The sequence below is a fragment of the Cupressus sempervirens genome, chromosome 11, assembly GCF_028749045.1.
Source record: "Cupressus sempervirens isolate cs-2001-9-10 chromosome 11, ASM2874904v1, whole genome shotgun sequence".
Taxonomy (NCBI): domain Eukaryota; kingdom Viridiplantae; phylum Streptophyta; class Pinopsida; order Cupressales; family Cupressaceae; genus Cupressus; species Cupressus sempervirens.
This window is the reverse complement of record NC_143128.1, coordinates 528,106,268-528,115,513: the sequence shown is the minus strand read 5'-3', so window position 1 is coordinate 528,115,513 and position 9,246 is coordinate 528,106,268.

Below are 9,246 nucleotides of genomic sequence, written 5' to 3'. Positions count from 1 at the left end.
ACCATAGTACAATTGAAAACACATTTCACCCAAGTTGATATTCAGATTATTATAAAATAAATCTCAAAGGTCTAATCAATCATGATGTACACTTATAACATGCAATATTTTTTCATGATCTTCACTGTCTAGTTTGCACTTGCGACGTACATGCTTAAGTTTGACTGGATGTAGACAAAGCCCTGTAGCAATGACCAGGTGGCTATATTGTAAAACTTTGTTGTCAGGTTGATAATCAACAAAGTGTATTCCATGTTGGACTATTTTTTCTTGCTTCAAATATGTTCCCTCTATCACAACAGAACCTATACCACAAATTTAAGTGTTTTAAAATTTGACAGATATGAAGTTACCTAGATATATATATTTATTTAAATATATATGTGCATGTACATGTATATGTATAATTTACCTATGGGGAACAACATTCCATCACTTTCTTCAGGGTCATATAACTTTGTCCTCTCTACAGTACATCGCAATAAATAATAATTGACACCTTCATGATTTCTAGGCTCAACAATCACTGCAAAGACATCTCCTGCATAACAAGTATACATGAATGCATGTGTACAATATATATAAGACAGTTGAAATTGATAATTAAATAAAAAGTTGAGATTAATTTTTATGATACTCACCCACTTTTACCAATCCAGAGCTATGATTATAATCATTAGAAATCAATGAAATATCATCAAAATTTTCATCTTCTTTATCAAATGTATCAGTAACATCAAGTGGTACCAAAATCCATGCACCTGCATATCCATGTGCTTGATTGATGCATTCTTCATAGTTTTCATCAATGCAATTGTCACAAAAACATGAGTATTCTCTTGTCTTCAATGTCCAATTGCAATTATTTGTACTCATGACTGAATGTAAGGAACGTGTCTTTTCTATCCTCTTGCAACCATGCATGTTTTTTCTATTGACACTTGAAAGTTCATTAAATTGAAAATATAGAAAAATTAAATTTAAACTTCAATGAATTCAAAAATAAAACTTAACAATAAAATTTTATAATTTAATTGAATAAAAGTTAAACAGACGTACACATCTATACCTATTATCTCCCAAAAGACTCTATATGGTGTTTGTCAACTCATTGTTGATGATGTCCCAACCTCATCTAATGCAAAATGAGTCTTACACCATTCAACAACATCATGTGCATCATTTACACGAACTCGCTAATAATTTATTTGATACTTTCACAAAGCGCGTTTGATGCAAGCTCCAACACCATCATGTTCACCTTTTCCATGGCCACTCTCAAAGAAATTTCATATGTTTTTTATATTCTCATTGCAATGATATCTACACAATGCATAAAATGGTCTAGATGATTTAAATTGTGCAGCATATCCATCAGACCAAACACAATGTTTATCAACATTTATGTTTCTTTCTTTCAAATAAGAAAAGAATGTATTGAAGCAATGTTCTACATAGTGAATGTCATGTTCTTTATCATCACTTATATAAAAATAATATTCCTTTATAACTACTTGTGTTTGAACTGTACTCTGAACACCATCCAAATCTAACTATTCATGTCTATAAAAAACATGTACCATAATAGTGACCTACTTATTAAAGTAATAATCTGATTGAATTTCTTTCTGATGAACAAATGAATAGTTCTCTACAAAATCAACAACTGATACAATTGTTTCAAGTGGAAAATTATCTCTTAGAGTTTGAAACTGTTGTGCTTGCCACTTTGCAAAAAATGCATGATAAATATAAGGTTGAATCTGTATGCACCCAAAAATGGTTGCCTAGACTATGGACCCCATTATTCAATTTATCAATTTATCAAATTTTCTGAATCAATGGTTTGTAATATTTTATTAAATCAATTCAAATCAATTTCCTTGATCAAATTTGTCATGTCCCCTATTCAAATAATTAAAAAAAATAAACTTTGTTAAGGCAGGCAAGCTCCAAAAAGGTGAAATTTCGGAAAAAGGGGTTAATCTTTGGAAACCAATGGACTAATAAATAAAAATTATTATTAAATTATATTTTATTAACCCCTCTTGGACGTGAGTTAGGGTTATGCCCTCTTTAAAAGGGGTTTGGAGGCATTTTGGGCTCATTCTACATCTTGATTCTTGATAATTTTCTTGTTCTTCAGAGGCTGCCAAACCTGTGGAGAAGGAGACCCAAGAACGAGAGTTTGCAGGTTTTCAAGAAGGCTAAGGATGGGAGTTTGAAGCCATTCCATGTGCATGCTCATACAGAGTTTGCCCTTGTGCTGAATAGTGCCGATTTGGGTGTTTCCGGGGTTGTTTTTGGTTTGAATTTGGGTTTTCAGTTGTGTGTTTCATATCAGTTTGGTTTGCTGTTGTATTTCAGACTTTATGATGTTAAAATAGAGCTGAATATATGTATTGGGTCATGATTAAACTTCTGAGATAATTTATGAGTGTTTTGTGGTGTTTTCGGGCATTTTTGTGTTAATTTCGGGAGCCCGATTGAGCATAGTTTTGCCCTACATTTGTGATCTGTTGTGTAAGGGCTATACAAATTTGGAAATGTCATTTTGTAGGATGTTATGCTGCTGAAATCTCTGTAAAAATGTCCATTTTCAGATTTATTAATAATTTGTGAAGTTGTGAAGTTTTTGGCACTAATTTGGACATACCCGATTTGGGTTTTATTGGAAATTGGCAGATCTTTGTAATATTGGTTGTTTGATTTTAAAATTCTGATTTGAGGCTGGAAATATCATAAAAAATCAGTAAAGGGACATTACAGTGGTATCAGAGCCGTGATCTTGCCAGCCTGAGGGTTTGTAGAAGTTGCATGTCAGTTTTAACAACTACCCAGATCTTGCATGTCAAGTTTTGATAACTACCCAGATCTTGCATGTCATATTTTATGATTGCATGCAACTAAGTGAAAGAGAAAAAAGATATTTGCAGTGAGAAAAGAATAAAGAAATTTTGATCAAACCCCCAGTTGAAAGCAAAAGTACAAAATCCAAGGAAGAAAAAAGTATGGCTGATCCAAATGAGATGGCAAAGAAATTCTTCCAAGACATCCAAAATACTCAGAAGCAAATAGTAGATGGTTTGGAAGAAACTAGAGAGGCTTTGCGAATATTGACAGAAAAATTACAAGGAATTGCATCTATTAATGAGAAAGGGAGCACTTCAGAGGAGCCGAGAAATGGGAGATCCACACCATCTAAATCAACCAAATCTATTTTCTTGCCTGCAGATGAGCCACCAGTACCAAATCCAGCTATTAATCCAGTGGAAGAGGTTACAGGTAATTTGATTACATTAAGAGCTACTTACAATGGCTTAGATGATGACTTTCGTAGTTCAGTTCCTTTTAGAGAATATGTGGATATGATGAACGCTTTGATGCCCAAGAAAGAGAATAGGAGGGAGCATGACACAAGTGGAAGAGAGCTCAAAAATAAAATAAGCAAGTTTACAGCGCCTACTTTTGATGGAACAAATAAAATTTCAGCTAGAGCATGGCTACAAAAATTACAAACTTTCTTCACACTTAACCCCATGAAAGAGAGTGATGCTATTCAATTTGCAAGTCTACACTTGGAAGATGCAGCCTATGATTGGTGGTATCATGGAATGACTACTCAAGGTCACGATCAGGTAACTACATTTGAAGATTTCAGTCAAAGGGTGATAGATAGATTTGACCTCAAGGATGATGAAGAGTACTTTAAAGAATTGTCAAAGTTGAAGCAAACCAAATCAGTTAATGAGTATATAGAAGAATTTCAAAAAGTGGCTGTTATGGTACCTGATATGAGTGAAAAGAGGATCGTTTATCTTTTTCTTGATGGTTTAGAAGATTCTGTTAAGGGTTTGGTTAAGGCTTTCTCACCCTCAACCTTACAGGAAGCTATCAAAAGAAGCTTGCAACTTGAAACTTGCGTGCCTATGAAATCAATCACTAATCAAAAACCCCCAAATCTTTGGCAACATAAGGGAAATTTTCAGAAAAAGACTTTCCCAACACTACCACCAAAAGATGTGACAAATGTGGCAAAAAAGAAGGTAGATGAAGAGACTAGGAGTGAATTACGAAGGAAAAAGCTTTGTTTTACTTGTAGAGAACCATGGGTTCCAGGACACAGATGTTTGGGGAAAGGTCAAGTGCACTATATTGAAGTTGCTTCAGAATCTGATTCAGATGAGCATGAGGAATTTCATGATACTAAGGAGGAGGTAGAAGAAGAGAAAGTAAAAGAAATCAGCAAGGATGGCACTTTAGCAGCATTATTAGGAGTCCCAAGATACCATCCCTTCCGAATTCGAGGGGTACTAGCAGGGCAAAGGTTGACTGTTCTTCTTGATAGTGGGGCAACTCACAATTTTATTGATGAGGGATTTGTCATGAAAAGAGGGCTTAAAGCAGAAGATTTTGAGAGATTCAATGTTACTGTAGCTGATGGATTCACTATGCCTTGCACACGGGTGGTGAAACAACTCAAGATGACCTTAGGAGATTATGAGTTATGTGATGACTTCTATGTGGTTGGTATTGGGGAGACAGATCTTGTATTGGGTGTTCAATGGTTGCACTCTATCGGAGGCTATTACATGAACCATCAAACTATGGAGTTTAAATTTCATTCCAATGGGAAAGAAGTCATATTGAGAGGGTTATCAAATGGAGCACCTAAGGCGGTCTCTGCAAAGAGGATGGAGAGGACTTTTCAAAGAGGACAAGTAACATGGGCAGCAGGAGTCATAATCCAACCAACAAGCTCTCCCAAGAATCAAGGTAATTTCCATTTTGAAATTCAAAATATTCTTGATAAGCATAGTATAGTTTTCAATGACTTGCCTCCAGGATTACCACCAGATAGAGGTTTTGAGCATGTTATAGAGTTAGAACAGGGTGCCAAACCAGTTATAACAACCCCATACCGCCATCCAAGAGGTTATAAGGAAGAAATTGAAAAAACTATTAAAGAACTCCTGGACATGGGATTCATAAGGCCTAGCTCTAGTCCATTTGCATCATCTGTGGTACTTGTCAAGAAAAAGGATGGTACAATGAGAATGTGTATAGACTACAGGGCTCTAAACAAGAAGACCATAAAAAATAGGTATCCCATACCACACATAGATGAACTCATTGATGAGTTACATGGTGCTGTATACTTCTCAAAAATTGACTTAAGATCAGGCTACCATCAAATCTGAATGAGGAGTGAAGATGTGGAAAAGACTGCTTTCAGATGTCACTATGGGCACTTTGAATTTTTTGTTATGCCATTTGGACTCACTAATGCACCAGCAACATTTCAATCTTGTATGAATAAGGTATTCAGTCAGCATCTTCGAAAATTTGTTTTGGTATTTTTTGATGATATCTTGATATACAGTAAAACATGGGAAGAGCATCTAAAGCACATAGACACTGTTTTGGGAATCTTGGAGCAGCAATCCTTCTATGCTAAGCTATCTAAATGTGAGTTTGGTTTGACAGAGATCCTATATTTGGGACATATTATAAGCTCTAAAGGAGTACAGGTTGATCAACAAAAAATCCAAGCAATTTTGGATTGGCCTCCACCCACTAATCTTACACAGTTGAGAGGTTTCTTCGGGTTGTGTAGCTACTATAGGAGATTTGCCAAGGGATTTTCTCAGCTTGTTGCCCCTTTGACTGATTTTACAAAGAAAGGAGCTTTTGTTTGGACAGAAGAGGCACAAAAAACATTTGATAAGCTTAAGGAGGTAATGAGTTCATGCCCTGTGCTTGCAATTCCAGATTTCTCTTTACCTTTTGTTGTTGAATGTGATGCTTCGGGAGAAGGTATAGGGGCTGTCCTAACTCAAAGGGGACATCCAATAGCATTTGAGAGTCAAAAATTAAATCAATCAGAGAAAGGGTACTCCATCTATGATAAGGAAATGTTGGCAATCATGCATGCACTTCATAAGTTTAGACAATATTTGGTATGTGGGAGATTCATTGTAAAGACAGACCATAATAGCCTCAGGTTCTTCTTGAACCAAAGGGATTTGAATGATCGTCAACAAAAATGGGTAAGCAAATTGCAAGCTTATGATTTTGATATTGAATACATGAAAGGAAAGAATAATGTGGTTGCTGATGCTCTCTCAAGAAAGCCCACTTTGTGTTCCTTATCATCTATCTCTGCTGATTGGAAAGTCTCCATAATTTTAGAGTATGCTAAAGATTCATTTGCCACCAAGATTTTGGATAAGTTAGTGGATGATAACAGGTACAAGGTTGTTGATGAATTGATTTATTACAAGAACATGATCTTCTTAGTGCCAGGGTCAAAAACTAAGGAGAGGATATTGAGGGCCTTTCATGACACACCTTTGGCTGGTCACCAGGGATACTTCAAGACATACAGGCAAATTCGAGAGCGGTTTTCATGGAAGGGTATGAAGGAGGATGTCCTTAAACACATTAAGGAATGTATGGTATGCCAACAAAGCAAGAGTGAGCAAAATTTTCCTGCAGGGTTGTTGCAGCCACTTCCTATTCCTGAACAAAAATGGGAAAGTATTTCCATGGATTTCATCACTGGGTTGCCCAAGGTTCAAGGTAAGGATTGCATATATGTGGTGGTAGATAGACTAACTAAGTATGCACATTTCTTTCCTATCACATCTGATTTCAAGGCATCACAAGTGGCCGAATTGTTCTTCAAGGAAATTTTTAGATTACATGGTTTGCTTAGAAACATTGTTAGTGACCGGGACAGTAGATTCCTCAGCTCTTTTTGGAAGGAGCTCTTTCATTTGGCAGGAACTGAACTCACTCCCAGTACTAGCTATCACCCTCAAACAGATGGACAAACAGAGATAGTTAATAAATGGATAGAAGGATATTTGAGGAACTATGTTTCAAATCAACGACATGCTTGGGTGAAATGGTTACACCTAGGGGAGTATTGTTACAATACATCTCATCACATGTCTATTGGTATGCCTCCTTTTCGTGCTCTTTATGGTTACGATGCCCTTTCCTTTGTTGATCTAATACTTTCCGATAGCAGAGTACCCGCAGCAAGTGATTTCATCAAGCAAAGCCAAGACATAATAAGGTCCCTCAAGGATAATCTACAACATGCACAAAACCAACAAAAGATATATGCTGACAGGAAAAGGATTGAAAGATCTTTTGAGGTGGGAGATTTGGTATTTGTTAGGTTGCAGCCATATAAGCAAAGCACCTTGAAGAGAAGTGGGGCAGAGAAACTCAAGCCAAGGTTTTATGGGCCTTATAAAATCATCAAGAAGGTAGGAGAGGTAGCTTATGAATTGGAGCTCCCGCCAAACAGCAAAATACATAATATTTTTCATGTATCTTGCTTAAAGAAGGTTCTAGGCCAGTAAACCATAGTATCTACAGAATTACCACCTCTTGATGATGAAGGAAAATTAGTTTTGATACCAGAAGAGATTTTGGATACAAGAGAGAAAAGGTTGAGAAATAGGAGCATCATAGAGCATTTGGTCAAATGGAAAGGATTACCACTAGAGGATGCAACTTGGGAAGGAGAACATATTCTTGAGAATTCCAACCTTCATTGCTTGAGGACAAGCAATATTTGGGAGGGGAGGACTTGTCATGTCCCCTATTCAAATAATTAAAAAAAATAAACTTTGTTAAGGCAGGCAGGCTCCAAAAAGGTGAAATTTCGAAAAAAGGGGTTAATCTTTGGAAACCAATGGACTAATAAATAAAAATTATTATTAAATTATATTTTATTAACCCCTCTTGGACGTGAGTTAGGGTTATGCCCTCTTTAAAAGGGGTTTGGAGGCATTTTGGGCTCATTCTACATCTTGATTCTTGATAATTTTCTTGTTGTTCTTCAGAGGCTGCCAAACCTGTGGAGAAGGAGACCCAAGAATGGAAGTTTGCAGGTTTCCAGGAAGGCTAAGGATGGGAGTTTGAAGCCATTCCATGTGCATGCTCATACAGAGTTTGCCCTTGTGCTGAATAGTGCCGATTTGGGTGTTTCCGGGGTTGTTTTTGGTTTGAATTTGGGTTTTCAGTTGTGTGTTTCATATCAGTTTGGTTTGCTGTTGTATTTCAGACTTTATGATGTTAAAATAGAGCTGAATATATGTATTGGGTCATGATTAAACTTCTGAGATAATTTATGAGTGTTTTGTGGTGTTTCCGGGCATTTTTGTGTTAATTTCGGGAGCCCGATTGAGCATAGTTTTGCCCTACATTTGTGATCTGTTGTGTAAGGGCTATACAAATCTGGAAATATCATTTTTTAGGCTGTTATGCTGCTGAAATCTCTGTAAAAATGTCCATTTTCAGATTTATTAATAATTTGTGAAGTTGTGAAGTTTTTGGCACTAATTTGGACATACCCGATTTGGGTTTTATTGAAAATTGGCAGATCTTTGTAATATTGGTTGTTTGATTTTAAAATTCTGATTTGAGGCTGGAAATATCATAAAAAATCAGTAAAGGGACATTACAAAATTTGATTTATTTCATTTCTAAGATTGATCATTTTATTCCAAGTCTTATTTAATTAAAAAAAAATCTTCTCTTTTAATTAAATAAAATAAAATCCCCATTTAATTAAAAGAAAACCTCTCTTTTAATTAAACAGTTCATCCACATTTAATTAATTAAGAGAAAAACCTCTCTTTTAATTTAATTAAATATCTTCTATTTAATTAAAAAGAACTTGCTCCCTTTTAATTAAATAAAAATCCCACTTAAATATCTCTTTTGATGAAAAAAGGAAATAAAATAAATTTTTTTAATTTAATTTCTCTACACTTAAAAATGTGATCTAAGTGGGATTTATCTTTCCACTTTCTCCTCAACCACTCCTCTTTTCTAATTGGTGGAATCTTGTCTCACATGGATCACCACTTTCTTCTCAACCACTCCTCTTTTCTCATTGGTGGAATTTTGTCTCACATGGATCAAGCTCTATTATCCCATATTAGTTGTAAGAAGCCTCTCACCTCCATAATTTCCTTTATAAGGGAGAGCCCTCTCCTCATGTTAGAGACCCATGATTATACTATCGTTATGTTGCAGGTTTGAAGACCAATTTTTGAAGGAGTTTGAATACAAAAGCTTTTTTGTGGAGAACTTCTATTTTCTTGTCTTTTTCTCTCTTGCACCCATCATGGGCTTTTAGCTTAGATCTTGCATTTATAGATTAGATTTTTCTTTCATAGATTAGATCTTATTTTCATGCATATTTGAAGATCATGGAGACTA